Source organism: Lepidochelys kempii, chromosome 2 (assembly GCF_965140265.1).
Source record: "Lepidochelys kempii isolate rLepKem1 chromosome 2, rLepKem1.hap2, whole genome shotgun sequence".
In the NCBI taxonomy this organism is placed as follows: Eukaryota; Metazoa; Chordata; order Testudines; family Cheloniidae; genus Lepidochelys; species Lepidochelys kempii.
In genome coordinates this window covers 131,576,702-131,595,340 of record NC_133257.1, presented here as the reverse complement: position 1 = coordinate 131,595,340, position 18,639 = coordinate 131,576,702, and positions in this window count along the sequence as shown.

Here is an 18,639-nt window from a genome sequence, read left to right as displayed (position 1 = left end):
TTGAAATATACAGACTGAAAACAAATTACACACACACAGACAAAGGATGGGTTTTTCAAAAGCTCTGATTTGTTTTACCATTGACTTCAACAGGAGAAGTGTCAGAGCTAGATCCGCAAAGAGATTTAGATACCCAGCTGCCATTCTAGGCACTGACCTCTAACATATAGAGCCTCACAACCTCCCCCACCCTCCCCCCACCTCAGTTGCACTTAACCCTGAAATCACCTAAAGTCCCTACGTTTCTGCTAGCAAAGTCCCCTATGTGCCTAAAATTCTGCCACCGTACATATGCACAGCTGTCTAAGTGCTCACAACTGGTGCCTAGCTTGCACCTAAGCCTGAGCAAGATCCTCAAATTTGGCATTCCCTCATCTATCTTGCTTGCAGAGCCTGTTCCAGTCAGTGTGTTCAGAGGCTGCCTTCAAACACACCTCCTGGCTCGGGCCCTGCATAAAACATAGGTGGTAGCCCTTCACATCTCCATTTTACCCCATAGCCCAGTGGATAGAAAACTCTCCCAGTATGTGGGCAATGTAGGTTCAAATCCGCACTATATGTGAGAGGAGCAGGCACTCGACACCAGGTCTACTACTTTATGAGTAAGCGTCCTACCAAAAGGATTACTGGGTATAAGGGATGAAGCGACCACCTTCTACTATGCCTTGTTTGGTTGGTGTGTGTTCATTTTTTTGTTTTCCTTTTTTGTGAGGAAAGGCTGACCTGGCTTAGGTGCTTCATTACAAGAGAGGGTTCACACTTATGAATTCCAATTGGACATAGAGGCTTCCCTTTGACCGAGAGTTATGTGCCTAAGTGCTTGAGAGAGGCAGGACTTAGGACACACCCCTCTCCCCCTCATTTCCTCTTGGGTAGCTTAAGCAGTTCCTTGCTCAGCTTTTTGTGGATCCCATACTTAGGCACCTAACTCTCCCCATGCATTGTACAGGGAGTCTGGGCACCTAACTCAGGGGTGTGGATTCCACTGGGTAGAAGGGCACTAATGTTAGGTGTTGCAATGCTGAGCCTTAGTCTCTTTTATGGATCTAGCCCTTAGTGTAATCCTGAGTGTGACGTTGTTGACATGAACTGTGACTGTATAAATCACTGTTGCACCCAGGGTCCTATTGTTGCACCAAATCTTGTACAAAGGAGGTCAAGTAAGGTGCCTATGGAAAGGTTGCAATTTGCTGGTGATGATTATGCTGTCTGTATGTGTGTATCATTTTTGTATTTGAAGTTATGAATATTGGCTATGTACTTGTATCTAAGTAGCATCAGTGAAGCATTTGGTCAGCTTCTTGAGAAAGGACTATTCTGAGTAAGTGCCCAATCAAGAAACACTTAACTGGCAATGGACTTTGGGAGATGCCAAACCACATCTGAACTTTCCTAGGAACGTTCAAATTAACATGTAAACTATGGTGTCAGCCTACAAAAAGCTGAATCATTCATGGACATGTGACCTGCCCCGGTGGCTACAAACTCTATCTTGTTGCTCTGATTTTGCACAGAAGAACAAAGGGGTTTCTGTCCACAAGAAAGAGAATATAAAAGGCCCTGGAAGCCCCTGCATTTTGTCTTCAGCTGGCTCAATGATGGCCTCTCCACCCCAAAGAGATGACTGAAAGAAACAGGGACAAAGGACTGTAACTAGGGGTGTGTGAGTGATTGCTGGACCCAGTCCATAAGCCACAACATTGGTCTGAAATGGATTGGCCCCAGACTAGGAAGGAGTCTGGTCTGTGAAAGAAGCCTACTGGAACATCTCTGAGAGTGAGATTTACCTGTATTCAGATTCCTACTTTATTAGTCTTAGACTTGCATGTTTTGTTTTATTTTGCTTGGTAACTTACTTTGTTTTGTCTGTTATTACTTGGCACCACTTAAATTCTACTTTTTATACTTAATAAGATCACTTTTGCTTATTATCGTATCCAGAGTTAGTGACTAATATCTGGGGGAGCAAATGGCTGTGCATATTTCTCTATCAGTGTTATAGAGGGTGGACAATTTATGAGTTTACCCTGTATAAGCTTTATACAGAGTAAAACAGATTTATTTGTGGTTAGGCTCCCAGAAAGGCTGAATACTGGGTGCTGGGAAAGTCCCTGTTAACTGAGAAACCCCTGGGCTAAATTAATCTTAGTTTCTGTCAACTACAGGGGGGCATGGCCCAACCTCTTGGTCTGTGCTGCAGCTGATGGAAATGTCTAGCTCAGAAAGATGGGAGTGGAGGGAAGCCTTCTCTGGCAAGGGGAGTTTGTTCTCAGTGGTATCCCAGCACATCTAGTGACAGTCCCCAGGGAGTTTCTGTGATCGAACCCGTCATACTGAGATCTTCTGAAAATCCCACTTTAAAGCTTTCAAATACACTTTAAACATCCACACTGTTTTTTTTTTGTTAATGGAATTCTTTTGTTCTGCAGTTTACAATCTAACTGCAAGAAATATACAAGTAAAATGTACAAGTAAAAATCACAAGACAGCAGGTATGCTATAAATCATTAAGTGACTGCAGGGATATACAAATCATGTAGTATGGGCAGATATCTTATAACTCATTAGATAAGCACTACAACCTTCATAAAATAATTGGCTTATTCATAAGTATAAAGGTACATATTTATTACACATAATAGGAGATGAGCAAGCGTTTTAGGTGAACAATTCAGTAGAACTTTGCATTGCAAATTTGTGAATAGACATATGTTTGTACATGTCCTCATTTTTTAATAATTTGATTAAATGCTTCATTGAACATGTTTAACCTATGTATCAGTGGGAAACTTTTCTCATCACAAACACTTGCTGTTTGTTATTATTCCTCTGACATGTGATTGGTCACTTTAGTCATTGCCAATCCCTCACTGGATCAGTGTAACTGTAGTGAAGTGGGGGACAATGTGATAAGTTATTAGGGGGCAGATTATCTGCTGGTGTAAATTGTCATTTACTCCTGTTGAAAATCTGTTCCTGGCCCTGGGATTCTCTTAAGGACAGGTTGGGAACAGTCTGCTAAGCAAGAAGGCTAGGCTGGCTAGATTAGGGGTGTTAGAGGATATTCAAAAACTTTTTTTCTTTCCAGATCTCTTCAGTCAGATTTTGCCTGAAACATCAATGCTCGAAAAAAATCTTTTGTAATGTTTTACACTTCTCTTATTACTTTCAAACAAAACGATTGCGTGTATATGCATACTCTTACCTGCAACTGTGCTATTTACTAATTAATTAGTAATTGCATTGTTCAATTATGATTGATATAAGGTGGGAAACTGAATCATGATTACACCCAATTCAGCCTTAATACTTTTACATTTATAATTTTTTCAGATCAAATTATTGCCACTTATAGATTCTGAACATATATTTAAATAGACAATAAACAAATAAGATGGAACAAGTAGGAGCCCAAGTTACTGACTTCCTGGGTATTGTAAACCTCTCCTGCACTTCATGATGGTCATCAGTTTCAGTTCTGGTCTTTCAGTCTCATTCCTTTAGTTTTCAGTCTGCTATTTCTCTAACTTGGGTCCTTTTGTTCACTGGTTTTTATGGCTTTCCACATTACTTATTCATTGGCTTTCCTCCAATCAACATTAAGCAATTGTGGCTTATATAACCCTTATAACATACATGCACATACTTTTTTGCTATTTACACTATTTTCATTTAATCATGTCTTCAAGTCACTTTTCTCCTGTTTTTCCCCAAACATAGTGACTTTTAGCATTATGTTTTATTACTGTAATTAAGCAGCAAAGAGTCCTCTTGCACCTTATGGACTCTTTGCCACTTTTACAGATCCAGACTAACATGGCTACCCCTCTAATACTCTAATTAACTTACACTTATCTCACTCTTCTAACACAATAACAAAACATCACCTTTGTCCTTTCAGCTGTGAGCATTAGCTAAGCAAATTGATGAAAATGAGACTGACAAGACAACACTTATGCCAGGCAAGAACAAGTCAAAGCCTGGTATAAAAGTATTACCCTGTCCAAACTCATTCACTATCCATAATTATAAACTATTAGATTAATCCAACAAAGCCTTTATTTTTACCATTCAATAATTCTTCATCTTTATATATAAATGTAATTCAGTATATGTGAATCATCCTAAATTATGAATTAACCTTTTTTTTTTTTTTTACTTGAGTAGGAGAGTTATGGGGGGTGACATGACCTTTAATGTCAGCATTTCTTTATTTCCAAACACAGGTTTTCAGGGGATTTTTTGCTCAACGTCTAGCATCATGCTTATAAATTATTAAAAAAAACCTTGTCAGTAATTTTGCCCATTGCATTTTGAGGCACTTCTTTAGGGTCTTGGTATTCAATAGTTCCCCTCCAAATTGGTATAGCGAAATACCCTTCTCTGTCTCGTTTATTGTGCTGTTGGTAAGCACTTTACAGTGATATTCTTTATAACTCCTAAATCTATTTATTGTATTTTCTGATCTCCAGTGGTCTGTCATGTATCAGCATTCATATCAGTCATTGTGACAAAAGACCATGTGTACATGGTCATGTAAATTTCTGAGGTAAGATACCTGTAAAAAGGTCCATGTCATGATTTTGGCCAGGAGAAAGATGAATATTTCAACAAATGAGTCCCCCTTTTGTATTAATAAGCATTGTTTTCTTTGTTACAAACATTACTGGTCATCAGCACACAGTGAATGAGAAAGAACAGAGAACGGAAAAAAGGGTCTGCAAAAATGATGCATTTATTGTTCATATGGATCCCAGGGGACTCTGCTAACATGGGTGCTGTTGCCATATAGGGTCTGAGCTCCCAATATCCCTCATTGTTCTATCAAGAGGAACAAAAAAGCATATTGAACTTATGTAAAACATGTCCTTAAAAGGAATGGAAATATATCAAGGGCATGACCCATTTTTGCAGTTGAACAGGGTGGTTTAATCTAATAATCAAGTACTGTAATATAGTTGTAGAAACTGAATTAGATACCAAACCACAGAACATAAGAGGTGGCTGAATGTGATGAACAAATGTAACTCTGGCAGGACTATTCTTCAGATTGGTAATGGTTGTGCTGACATCAGTAAATCCTGATTGTTTGAGCTGAGTTATCTGGAGTCTCAAACTCTCATGATCACAAATTATGAATCCTAACAACACTGTCAGAATAACTTTATCATCACAACCTGGTACTTCTGCTAGTGGCAGACCATGGCCATCTGTTGCCCAAATTAAAAAGAAAAAATATTGATTATTTTTTGGAAAAATAGTTTGTGCGAAAAAGCAGGAAATCTACTTTTATATTTGAACATAATGAATGTTGACTTCCCCCCCCCACAAATTTTACTCAGTCACACCAAGATTTTTAGCTGTGGGCCTAGAGTTAGTTTTCCACAAACATTTGTAAAAACACAAGTTTGTTTGAATTAACATTCACAAAAAGTGCAATACAAGCCCCAAAGGAGTACTGTCATGGGGTGTGTATACCCCATGCTTGCCCCACAACCAAGGGGTACTGCTGGCCAGTGCTGATTGGCAGACTCAAAGCAACTGTTTGGGACAATAAAAAGAGCTTGGAAGCAGAGTGGTGGGTTGGCTGTCAGAGGAATGAGCAGACTGGAGAAGGGAACTCCTGCCTGCAAGATGTTGAAAAGCTGCTCACAGACAACGTCTAAGAAGGGATGAGTGGAATTACAGTCTGAAGAGCCTGTAGAAACCAGGAGAAATTAGAAGGAGCTCAGGGTATGACCAGAGTTGCTGACTCCTGATTCTGCCTGTCTATAGCTTCAGGGCCCTGAGCAGGTACCCAGTGGAATGGGAAGGCCTGGCTTCCCCTAACAAGCTCTGAGACACATAAGACTGGGGGGGGGGGGGGGGGGTTGCAGCCTCCCCCGGGCACCAGGAACTGACTGACATTCCTACCAGGCTGCCATGCGCAACACACCAGCTCACAGATGCAAAAAAGAATAATCTAATTCCACAACGTGTTCATGGATAACTTTCCTGCAATATTCACTAATTTCTACACCAATGGCCAGGCATGGTGACTTACCCAGCAATATTTTCAAATTCAATTACATCTATATTGTGGGGGAAATTGTATGAGCTAGTGCTTACAGAATGGGATAGGACTTGTGAATCCCAAGACCTGGCTCTGCCACATACTTGGGCTCTGATTCAGAAAAGCAGCACAATTCAGGAAGGAAGATTAAATGCTATCCTGAACTGTGCCTTAGTCTGGGGTGCAGGACAAGTCCTTTTGCTTTTCTGCTTCATTTTCAGTATATGTAAAATAATATTGATTTAATAACAATAATACCCCACAAAAGACTTAATGTTTGTAAAACACCTGAAAAGCCAAATATATTTTCTTAACTTTTGCAGGCTATAATTTGGTTTTAAACCTAAATTTTATAACTACAACATAATCAGATGAATTTAAGCAAGATTTTGAATTAATATCAGGAAAATGTCCTATGAATGAGATCTATTAGGCTCTGAAGTGTTTTCCTAAGCCATATGGTAGAATCTATATTACTTGAGACATTTAAAAAAAAAATAGGATTGATGACATTTTCCATCTCTGACTTCTGTGATTCAAATCTAGATTTCCAGTGGCTTCACCAAGCTCTTATCTTTGATATTTTCATACTGGGCAATGTGTTAGCTCCTGCTTCGTAGCAGGAGAAAATAAAATATATATAAAAAGTGAACTTAGTTTGCATAAGGACATGAAGATAAGTTATTATGTTTAACAATATAATTTGAATCACTGTGTATGTTAGTTGGAGGCATAATATATTGAATGCTTGTACCATGGCTCAAAGAGATTAGACAGCAAATTGAAAGAAAGAATAACTTTAATTTAATGATTAAAAAAGAAGTCTTGCATATTATGTTAATTTTGCACATTTTTTTAAACAGCATACTGCATTTATTTTTATTTATGGTACCTTTAAAACTCCAGTAGTAGTTCCATAGTGTTTAATTGCCTGCAGCTGCATGCTTTATCACAGAGAGTAACTAACTCATTGAGAAAGTGCAAGGCAGGAAGAAAGTATATATTGCAGGATGGAGTCGAAAAAAGACATGTTTCAGAGTAGTTTTTTGTAACAGCCTGCATACGTCTTTCTGCACTTAGCTGGGTTCAGATAGATATAGAAGATTATGAAATAGCCACATTCGCAACATGTTGTGAAATGTTCCATATGTGCTGCAACCTTTTACAAATTGGTTAGAAATGGACATCGAAGGGTACACTTGAACACTACTTTCATAGGGTCAAATGTTGGTATGTAAAAGCTGACATAATGTCTTGAAAGCATAGCGAACTTTGCAAACTCTTCAGATCCTCATATAAAGAAAAAAAAAAAAGTTAATGTTCGGAAGCAGACATCAAAAACCAGGAGGAAGAATAAAACAACAGAAGCACCACCAAAAGCAGAACGCTCTCATATACGGTTGTAATCTCCCCCATCACCTGTACTAGGGAAGATCCACTTAATTAACTCCATGTTTCAGTAACAGATGCCTCCAAGGATATAGGTCTCAAACTTGCGATTAAACATAGGTGAAGGTTAATACAAGAGTAAATGAACTTAATCAGCAAACAAGAGTGGCTGTCAACAAGAGAGTAAAGTATGGGCAGAGAATGTCTGGCTTCAAGTTGAATGCAAAGGCATCTCAAGCATATGCGAGGAGGATAGGTGGTTGCAAAATGTTAAGGTTAGCAATTTTTTTAAAGACTGTTTTCATTTGTAAGTAACTCCAAAGGAGAGAGAGAGAGAGAGAGAGAGAGAGAAAGATTTTCCATCTTGCCTAGTGCAGCAAAATACTTCAGTTTGGCTCTTGCTGCAAACACTTCAATAAAAAAGAAAAACAGGAAACCCTCCATTATATTTGGTTATACAAAATAGAAGTTATCTATTCTGAAAATGTAATTGTAAGGCTACAGGTATGTGACTAGGCAAACCAAACTCTAGCTGCAAATCAGGCCAACTAAGTATTAAAATAACCCTCCCATTGTTCCTAAGGTGTGAGCTTTGGTTTCTTTTAATGTAGAGAGCAATAATATTTGCAGTGCCAGAGGTACACATTGAAGGGGGGAAAGGACAAAATTCTAAGTAAAATTGGCACAGAAACTGCATCTTTTGACCCATACTTATCAGACCAGTGAAGGCAAAAGAGCTACCAGATTTGTCAGATTCCAGCCACATCCTTAAGGAGATTTTATTCAGACGGGAGGATGATTGTACAGGGTTGGAAGAACACAAATGCCTTTGGGTGGGAACTCTGTTTTCATTGGTTGCACAAAGTGTTCCACTTTGGATTTTGTGACTGTAAAATAACTGAGCCTGCCTTAGAGAGGCTGCAGGGGGCACTGTCTCCCTGCTTCTTTCTTTCTTCTGTCTCTGTACCAGCTCCACCCTGCCACCTCATGGAAGGAGAGAGAGAGGTTGGAGCCCAGTTCTCATCCCCCAACAAGCCTGTAGGGTGAAAAGAAAGATGCTGAACTGTCTTGTTTGGGACTAGAGTTGCCAACCCTCCAGGATTGACCTGGAGGGTCCAGGAATTAAAGATTAATCGTTAATTAAAGATTATGTCATGCGATGAAATCTCCAGGAATACATCCAACCAAAATTGGCAACCCTATCTGGGACCCAGAGACCCATTAGCACAGGGTAGCTTCCTTCCCCACACAGCCACCTAGAGTAGCCATAAGGAGGAACTGGAAGCTGCTGGAAGCTTCAAAAGAAGCCTGCAGATCCGTAGGAAAGTGGGTGGAGGGCAGAGACTAACCTTTCTGGGATGAAAGCTGCTGGTGTGTGTGTAGAGAGATAATTAACTAGCTTGGAGAATTGCATGTTGCAGAATAGAAGGGCTAATTGCTTCCCCATCATCTCCAGTCTCCACAGGAACACAGAGCTGAGGACTAAGGAAGCAATCACATGTGTAAAGAGAGCAACCCATTCTTCTGTCAGCCATGCTAAACTCCACATTTTGTCCATATGCCTCAGAGGTGAAGGAGAGAGAGAAATGGAGTGGCTGAGCAGCACCCAAAGGCCTGAGTAGGTAGTTGGGAAGCTTGGGGTATGGGAAGGCCAGCTAGTGTTTCGAGATTACAGGAGACTAGCAATGGAGCAGAAGGAAACTCCCTGTCATGGAGTGCTCTTGCTTCAAGCAGGAGCTTTGGTAGGCTTGCCTCAGATAACCCACTTTTGAAAGTTGTAGGCTGTGACTGTGGGGAATCCAGCCACCTACCATAGGGAAGGGATGTGAAGCAGCCCTGGGTACTTCTACTTGCTACAAGCCCGTCAAACTACAGTGAAGATACACCTCTATCCCTGTCAAGGTTCCTTCCCCACTCTAAACTCTAGGGTACAGATGTAGGGACCTGCATGAAAACCTCCTAAGCTTACTTTTACCAGCTTAGGTTAAAACTTCCCCAAGGTACAAACTATTTTACCCTTTGCCCTTGGACTTCCATTGCCACCACCAAACATTTATCTGGGTTTATTTTTATTAGAAAAGCATTGTTTGGAAACATCTTTCCCCCCCAAATCCTCCCAACCCTTGCACCCCACTACTTGGGGAAGATTTGGTAAAAATCCTCACCAATTTGCATAGGTGACCACAGACCCAAACCCTGGGATCTTAAGAACAGTGAAAAAGCATTCAGTTTCTGAAAAGAAGGATTTTAATAGAAGTAAAAAGAATCACCTCTGTAAAATCAGGATGGTGAATACCTTACAGGGTAATTAGATTCAAAACATAGAGAATCCCTCTAGGCAAAACCTTAAGTTACAAAAAGACACACAGACAGGAATATTCATTCTATTCAGCACATCTTATTTTCTCAGCCATTTAAAGAAATCATAATCTAATGCATCTCTAGCTAGATTACTTACTAAGTTCTAAGACTCCATTCCTGTTCTGTCCCCAGCAAAAGCATCACACAGACAGACACAGACCTTTTGTTTTTCTCCCTTCCTCCACAGCTTTTGAAAGTATCTTGTCTCCTCATTGGTCATTTTGGTCAGGTGCCAGCGAGGTTATCCTAGCTTCTTAACCCTTTACAGGTGAAAGGATTTTTCCTCTGGCCAGAAGGGATTTTAAAGGTGTTTACCCTTCTCTTTATATTTGACAACCCCGATATAACACGACCCGATATATCACGAATTCAGATATAACACAGTAAATCAGTGCTCCAGGAGGTGTGGGGGGGGCTGCGCGCTCTGGTGAATCAAGGCAAGTTCGATATAATGCGGTTTCACCTATAACGCGGTAAGATTTTTTGGCTCCTGAGGACAGCATTATATCGGGGTAGAGGTATACTTCATTAATATGTGTAAAGTGCTTTGAGAACCTTGGCTGGAAAGTGCAGACTTACTACTACTGGGGTCAGTTTCTCAAGCGTGCAGTTTTGTGCACTCAGAATTTGTGATCCACTGGGGGAAATGAAAATATTGCATTTCAATATCTGGCTCATCGCTGTTAAAAATAATTGTAGGAGCTATTTGTTATACTGAGAAATGTACTATCAGCCAGGAGGTCCCCGTAACGTCTGTTCAGTCCTGCCCTTCTGAAAGTAGCAACAAATTTTTGCACCCATATTTTGCAAACATAACAGCAGATCTTCAATGGGGGTAAATCAACAAAACTGTGAAGTATGTGGAGCTGTGCCAGTTTACATCGGCTGGATGTCTGGCCCATGAAGTGAAGTTGGAATTATATTTGATTTAAACAAACTGAGTATGAAGTATCTTTACTCTTACATTTTCTTCTGTGCAGCTTTTTATAATCCTGGTGAGCTGCTGGGACTGCAGATTGACAAAATGTATCTGATCTACCCTGATGCTTTAGCTGAGATTTCCATGAAGGTTCAGTAACAATTTACTATAAATACCATGTGAGACAGATATTGCCTGGTGATTTTATTCACTGGTTAATTCTCTAAGGGGAGGCTACCCGAATTACCATCAATGATTACTAGATATATGGTTATATTCAGTGATGAGCTGCCAGAATCTTAACAACCGGGTCCTATAAAAAGTTCTGATTTAAGGGATGTGCCACAGTCTGTATTTTTTGTACCAACAGGGTTACCATACCTCCGTATTTTCCTGGGAGGAATTTTTAAAATTTAAAAATTAAAAAATTTAAAATTAAAAATTCCTCCCGGATGGCGATTTAAGAACCAAAAAGCATGGCATGTCCGGGAAAATACGGATGTGTGTTAACCCTGCCTAAAGTTCTTTTTTTAAAAAGATGGGCCTGAACCAGAAATGAGCTCTGTTTCCCATGTGTGGGTCCCCACCACTCCCTGGGGGTGTGCTAGGGTGACCAGATGTCCTGATTTTTAGGGACAGTCCCGATTTTGGGGACTTTTTCTCTTATTACCCCCTCCTGATTTTTCACACTTGCTGTCTGGTCACCCTAGGGTGTGCACATGTGTGGGTCCCAGCTGCTCCCTGCCTTATTCATTGAAGCAGGTGTGCAGGGTTACTGCCCTGGGAACTGCAGGGCACCAGTGGACGAGGGAGCCAGCTGCAGACAGGGACATGGGGCTGGGCTAGCTGGAGGCAGGGGGTGCGGGGCTGACTGCGGGCAGGGCAGGGGGTGCGGAGCTAGCTGGAGGCAAGGGGGTGTGGGGCTGGCTGGAGGCAGGGCAGGGGCTGACTGGAGGTAGGGGCTGGCTGCAGGCAGGGCAAGGGGGTGCAGGGCTGGCTGAGATAGGGGGTGTGCGGCTGGCTAGCTTCGGGCAGGGGGGTGCGGCAGGGGTTGGCTGGAGACAGGGCAGGGGGTGCGGTAGGGGCTGGTTGCGGGCAGGGGGTGGAGGCTGGCTGCAGGCAGGGCAGGGGTGCGGCAGGGGCTGCTGCGGGCAAGGGGTGTGGCAGGGGCTGGTTGCGGGCAGAGGGTGGAGGCTGGCTGCAGGCAGGGCAGGAGGTGCAGTGGGGGTTGGCTGCAGGCAGGGGCTGGCTATGGGCAGGGCAGGGGGTTCGGGGGTGGCTGGAGACAGGGGCTGGCTGCGGGCAGGGTGGTGGGTGCTCACGGGGAGAGCAGCAGGATGCAGCCCAGGCCCAGCAGAGCAGCCGGGGACCCACCAGGCAACAGCGGGAGCCCCAGGGCCAGGGGTCAGGGGAGCAGCAGCAGCATCAGGGCTTGTGCCCAGGGCCAGGCGGCAGCCCACATGGCTCCCGCAGTGCAGTTCCCCCCGGCAGCTGGAGGAGGAATTACATCACTTCTCGGCCGGAGCCCATCAAAGCCTCAGCGCCCCCTGCAGGGAAGTGGGTTAACAACTGGTTCTGAAACTGCTTCAAAATTTAACAACCGGTTCGTGTGAACTGGTGCGAACCGGCTCCAGCTCACCACTGGTTATATTCATCCCTGGCATACCTCCATTGAAGCAAATGGAATTATACCAGGGATGCATCTAATCCACAATTTCTGCTAGAGTTTTATGATTATTATTATTATTTATTTATTGCATGCTGTACGTCACCAAGAACAGTGAAGAACATACATCTTCTAAATTCAGTCTTCAGATGTTCTGGAGGTTTTTCACTGGCACAGGCATGGCCTTCACATTCACTCTTCCATCATTGCTGTTCATAAGCTTCATATAGTCCTGTTCCCTTACACAGTGAAAATGGGTTATGGTACTGTTTAACGGTTGAACAACCTTCAGTTGTCCCAAGGGTATCACCCATCCTCTGTTCTGCTTTTCTGAAACATAATCAAATTGTTTCAAACTTAAAAAAAAAAAGCACAAGGACTATCAACAAATGGAGAGAATCCAGTAGGGTAGCTAGGATTTTATATCTCATGTGAGATTCTGCAACAAACAAACAAACTAACTAACAAAAACTCTGTACTTTTTAAAAGTTTTGTATCCCTGCTGGAAAATGTAGAGCGATTGGCAGTGTTCCACAGAAACCATGAAATCCTTATTGCCATTTTGGATTTCTTCCTCAAACGCCATGAGTCCCTGTAGCAGTTCTGAAGCTTCAAAGGCTTTGTTTTCAGTTGGGATGACAGATTTGAGCTTTATTGCTTATGTTCAAATATGCCTTTGTAAATGAAGGAAAAAGATCCTTTAAAAGTGGTCATGGGGATTCATTCCTTCTGAGGGATGAATAAAAAATGGCAGCCACAAGCAAGTCACTGTAGTATCTTTTTCGTTTCAAATGCCAATTTATAGTTAAACTTTGCATGCTTAAAATCTAAATATACACTCCTAAAGAGCCATTTATTCTATTTTATAACTAAGCAGTTAGTTCAGTAGATTACCCAAGTTGCACATGCTTCTGAAGAAGAGGGACATTTGATGTGAAGTATCTGGTTAAGAATGTCATTCAATAACAGCCTGCAAATCGTACCAGGTGAGTTTTAAAAATAAAGTGCTTGGAGTTTAAAACTCTCATGAAAGTCAGAATTTGATATTATTACATCATTCATGAGCTTAACACTCTTAGGGACACTTTTACGAAGAATGTCTTCTATTTTGCAGGCAAAACTTGTGCCCTTAAAATTAGTGCCTATGATTTTGCAGGTGCACAATTACAGGCAGGTTTCTTTTTTACCTGTAACTGGGGTATTTTTACCTGCAACTCTCTAAATAAAGGCGGAAATAAGTTAATAATTGTTCTATTTATTTGTCTTGCAGTACAGTTTAGTGACCTCAATTATTGTCATTACCTCATTGTGTTAGGTGGCTTATAATCACTACGAAATGTCTTGTCCCCAACCTCTCTACCAGCTAAATTAAGAAAGCAGACAAAGATTAGGAAAGAAAATAGAGACACAAAGAAATGAAGTAAGGTGTCTGAGGCCACACATCAAGTCAGTGGTAAAGCCCAGGATAAAATCTAGATCTCCTGAGTCCCAGGCTAATGCCCTTTCTATTTGGTGTTAAAAATGCAAATAAACAGTTTTGCTGCCACACTTAATTTTGTGGATATAGAATGATATAGCATTTGTGGATATAGAATGTTCCCAGAGAATAGGGTGCTGGTCCTCAGACTGGTTGAAAATTTAGGCCTTATAGTCTACCAGCCTGCAACATTACCAAAAACATTGTATTTTACTTTATGCAGAGCTGGTTGATAGATTGTGTCAGACCAGTTTATATGATGATGGTGCTGGTCAAACTCTCAATTGTCTGGAAACTTAGCTCATTTACTATATGAGTGCCCCTGAACAACAATTTCTGGGAGCAGGTGTGGTCTTTTGTCAAGTCTGCCATAAGCATTGATATTGATTTACCCATGTCTCTGGGTATATTAAAAGCCATGATCAATACCGACAATATGGAAATTGACTTGAAAAGATGGGTGGATATTTTATTAGCACTAGTGTGAAAAATTATACTGAGTAACTGGCACAATCTTGTTCAAATGGACAGTCAAATGTAGTTTAACCCTGAATGTTCAATCTTTGGGCGTGAAAGGCATCTACTAAGAATAATAAGCATCCCAATGGCTTTCTTGATAAATGGTCATGTCTGAAGTGATACTTAATTATATTAAGCAACTTAACATGACATATCAAGCTAAGAAGAACATGTTCGTATTTGGACACAAGTCTGTTCTTTAACCTTTTTTTGCTGGTCATGTATTGCACCTGCTGTTCTGCTGTTACCTATTGAGAGCCCAGTGAATTAAGGGGAAAGTTGTGATGTTTCATGTACTGTTAGCAGTACAGTGTGGGGCTCTATGATAGGCTTAAGTTTTAGGATGCAGAAGCCTAACAAATTTGTGCACAAAAATCTTCATTAAGGCCAAGCTAAGCCTGCGGATACATAACAGTGTTTTAGGTGTATGTTACCTTGACAGATTGTCAGAGCAAACAAACAAACAAACAAACCTAAACCAATCTCCACACACATTAAGAACTCAGGAGTTAAAGATGAAGTTCAGCAATAACATGTAGTCACCAGGGGTGCTGGAAATAGGGGTGGTGGAGGTGCAGCAGCACTCCTGAGCTTGAAGAGGTTTCTATCATATACAGGGGGTAAAGTTTTGTTCAATGGCTTTCAGCACCCCCACTATAAAAATTGTTCCAGTGCTACTGGTAGTCACATTCAAGCTTAACTTCTCCCCAGCAAAGTTGTGCCAAGATAGTAATATAAGACTGATTTTAAAAGTACTGTATAATGCTGTGGGTTTTTTTTTCTGTTTGTCTTATGAAAGTCTGCATGTTGAGTTGCCGGTCTCTGGATGAAGCACATTAGGAACAAAAGTCCAACTCTTGTACAATAACATTTAGAGTACAAAGTGATTTTCAGTTGTTCTGAGGGAGTAAATAGCAACATAATGCCCACCGGCAACTGTGGGCATCTGTACTTTTAAAAGATTGTACTAGGTAGAAGAATAGAAATGGGTCACGGTGCCGTCCTGGTGTATGACTTAGTCACACATGAATTATGAAAAGCTTGTGATTTTAAAATGACTTTAATAACAGGGCATCTTAAGAAAATATATCATGGTAATTTTATAATCAGCTGTAATTTAAAAGAACGGTTCAGCCTGTCAGTGCTACCCTTTGACCAGTGCAAGCTAAGTGTTGCTCTGCCCACACTGGGAGAGGCTGCCATTTCTGCTGAAAAGTTTAGTCTCATAATGATGCTTGCAGAACTAGCAGCAACACAGCCATGCAAGTTCTGTCTCCAGCATCGAGCTTTCCTTTGTAAAATGACTAAACTAAGAAGGACAGGAGTCACCTGTAAATCTGACTCGCGTTCAGTCCAAAGTAATGAAGAAAAAACAGAAAGGGGTTGTGGGATCGTGGCCAAGTCTATACAAGCACATTGTACCAGTTTAACTTAAATCTATTTTTAAACCAATTTAATTAAACCGATGCAAATCCCTGTGCAGACACTGTCTTTGTTGTGGATTCCTTTTTTATTTATTTGTTTAGCTTAAAATGTTTCCTAACTGATTTAAGCTAAACTGAAATAAGTGTTCATACTTGTCACACTCTCTGGGGTAGCTCACAACTGTGAGTGCCAATCTCAGGGCAGATTTCAGAAAACAAGGTAGCCACCCCAAACTGGTGGTATATTCTATAATTAGATTTCACCAAGCCAGTAACAAATGTGAACTCTTGGGTCACTATACTAGTCTTACCATGGAGTCAGTCACAGTAGGATCTCCAGCCCATTTTTCTACCCAGACAAACTGGACTTTGTGGCAATGGCCCCTTATGCCAAATATCACATTACATTAGATTACTCCCAATCCCAAAGGGTCAGTCAGTTACCCCAGGTCAATGAACGCACTTAGTCTACACCAAAGACAATGCTGGCAGCCAATTTCTCTAGTAAACTAACTGAAGATGTATTACCTAAGAAAAGGAATGAGAGTTTTTTTGAGAGGTTACAGCAGGTAAAATACATTAACCGGTGAGTCTAAAAGTCTAAAATGTTAGCAGAGATGAGTTTTCCATAAGTCTCCCAGGGTTGTCCAAAATAACTTTTGGGATCTCTGTCTAGCATCTGGAATTCTCCCCTCTCAGTGTCCAAACAATTCAGAGATGCAATTCAGAGATTCCCTTAAACCAGTATTTATAGATCCTGCTCACAGAAGACAATATGAACAGTGTCTTCACCCACATATATTCTTCCATTGACAAACAATACGCAATGCAGACAGTCTATGAATTCCCATCGTTGCTTAAGGGCCAGTCCTTTGAAGTTAGCACTCCTCTTGGATGAGCAGTTTAGAGAATAGGATGCAGATAAGTGAGAACCGTACCGTTATGCATTTAGTTGCAGCCATCCAAACAACCTTTAATTAGTTTTCATGAAGTTTACATATCAAGTAAATTCTCATCTTAACACTAACACACATTTTTGATCAAGGGTTACCTAATCACAGGGTATATGCAATGTTATGTGATAGCCATCAAGAGTATGTAACTAGGAGAAATCATGCCTATTAACACTTCCTTTGAACACAAGTGAATTGGTCCATGTGTACTAATTCACTTAACATTTCTTTGATATTCACACACAAGTGAACTGGCCGACAAGCTCTAAACTGAACTGGCCTGTTAGAGTCATAATACACTTTTGCACCTGTTTAACTAAATAAGTTTAAAACAGCACCTTAAATGAAACTGGTGTAATACTGTAAGGTAGGCAAGACCTAAAATCAAGCACATTTCTCCAAATCTGCATGCACACAAGTTGGCACACAGAGGGACGTAGATACCAATGGAGCATACAGAGCAAGGTCACCAGATAACTATTCCTCTGGGGACAGAGTAACAGAAAAAAGAGAACTTTCCCCTTTCCTCTTCCTAGAAGCAGATTCCTTCTCAGGACAGATGGACAGTTTCTTAATATAGGTTTAGTAAAAATAAAAGATCCAGGACTTAATAGCATATAATTCTCCCAATGAGGGCCATGTAGTTTTTCCCTCCCTTCAATTGATTCCATCTCTCTTAGTCTCCTAAGGAGGTAGCACATTCTACCAGGGGCATTCTATTTCAATGTACCTGGAACATTCAGTAGCAGTCATGCGGTTAATATTGCACTAGAAGAAGCAGAACTAATGCTAAAATATTTGCTGCACTCATAAACTGCCAGTTACAGTAGATCTCAGACAACCCAAATTCTTTCCAAATAGTTTGACACATCTTTAATTTAAACCAGCATATGCTGCATGGAGCTTCTTCAAACAAAATGAATGCTTGAATGAACAGGAAAAAATATTGAAACAGCTCAATTTATCAGGCATAAAGAAATAAAGCCAACCTCTTCTTATATCAATATTTCAAAAAAGTATTGCACTATCCAGATAGCTAGATGCCCCCCATTACTATGCTATTTGAATGCCTCACAAGCATTTATGGATTTAACCTCTCAACACTCCTACAAGGAAAGTGTTAATGCCCCCATTCAGTGCCATTGAGGCATAGAAAGATCAAGTGACGTGACCAAGGTCACTCCGAGTTTCTGCAGAGCCCAGATCTTCCAAATCCCAGCTGAGTGCTTTGACCACAAGCTATCCTAGATCACTTAAGGACACCATTGCTGTCTGGTTGGACATTATTCAGTGAGTTAGAAAATGTCATCAGTGCACAGAAATAAAAAAAAATACTGGGCCAAATTCAGCCCAAGGGCAGCTCTTTTGTGGGATGAAACAGAAGTGAGTGAGTGAGAATTGAATTTAGCTCATTGATTTTGTGTTTTCCCCTCAAGTCGGGGTATACCTTTGGGACTTGTATTCATGCGGGAAAAATTATTTCAATCTCATTCAAATGGAAGAAACACTGATGTTGGCCTGATGTCAGAAATACAGTTCCAGGAGATTTATTCCCACTCAGACTATCTCTTCTTTTCAATTGCAGAGGTTGAAGATGGGGAAATATGGCTGGGATAAGTGTAGGAGAGAACAGTGAGGAGAGGATTCTCCCACTAAATCTGTGGAATTGCTCCATGGCTGCTACAGCATCCTTAGCTCACATGTTCCCTTCATGGTGAGACTACTCAAGGACCCCTGTTGGAACAGATCCCCTGGCCTCAGCCAATCCAATACCTGCTTTTTGCACAGGGAGCCACTGCAGGGACTGCACAGTACTTGCCTAGAAACACAAATCCTAATGTGTCTCCTCCCTTCTCGGGCATGACAGAACTGCCAATGT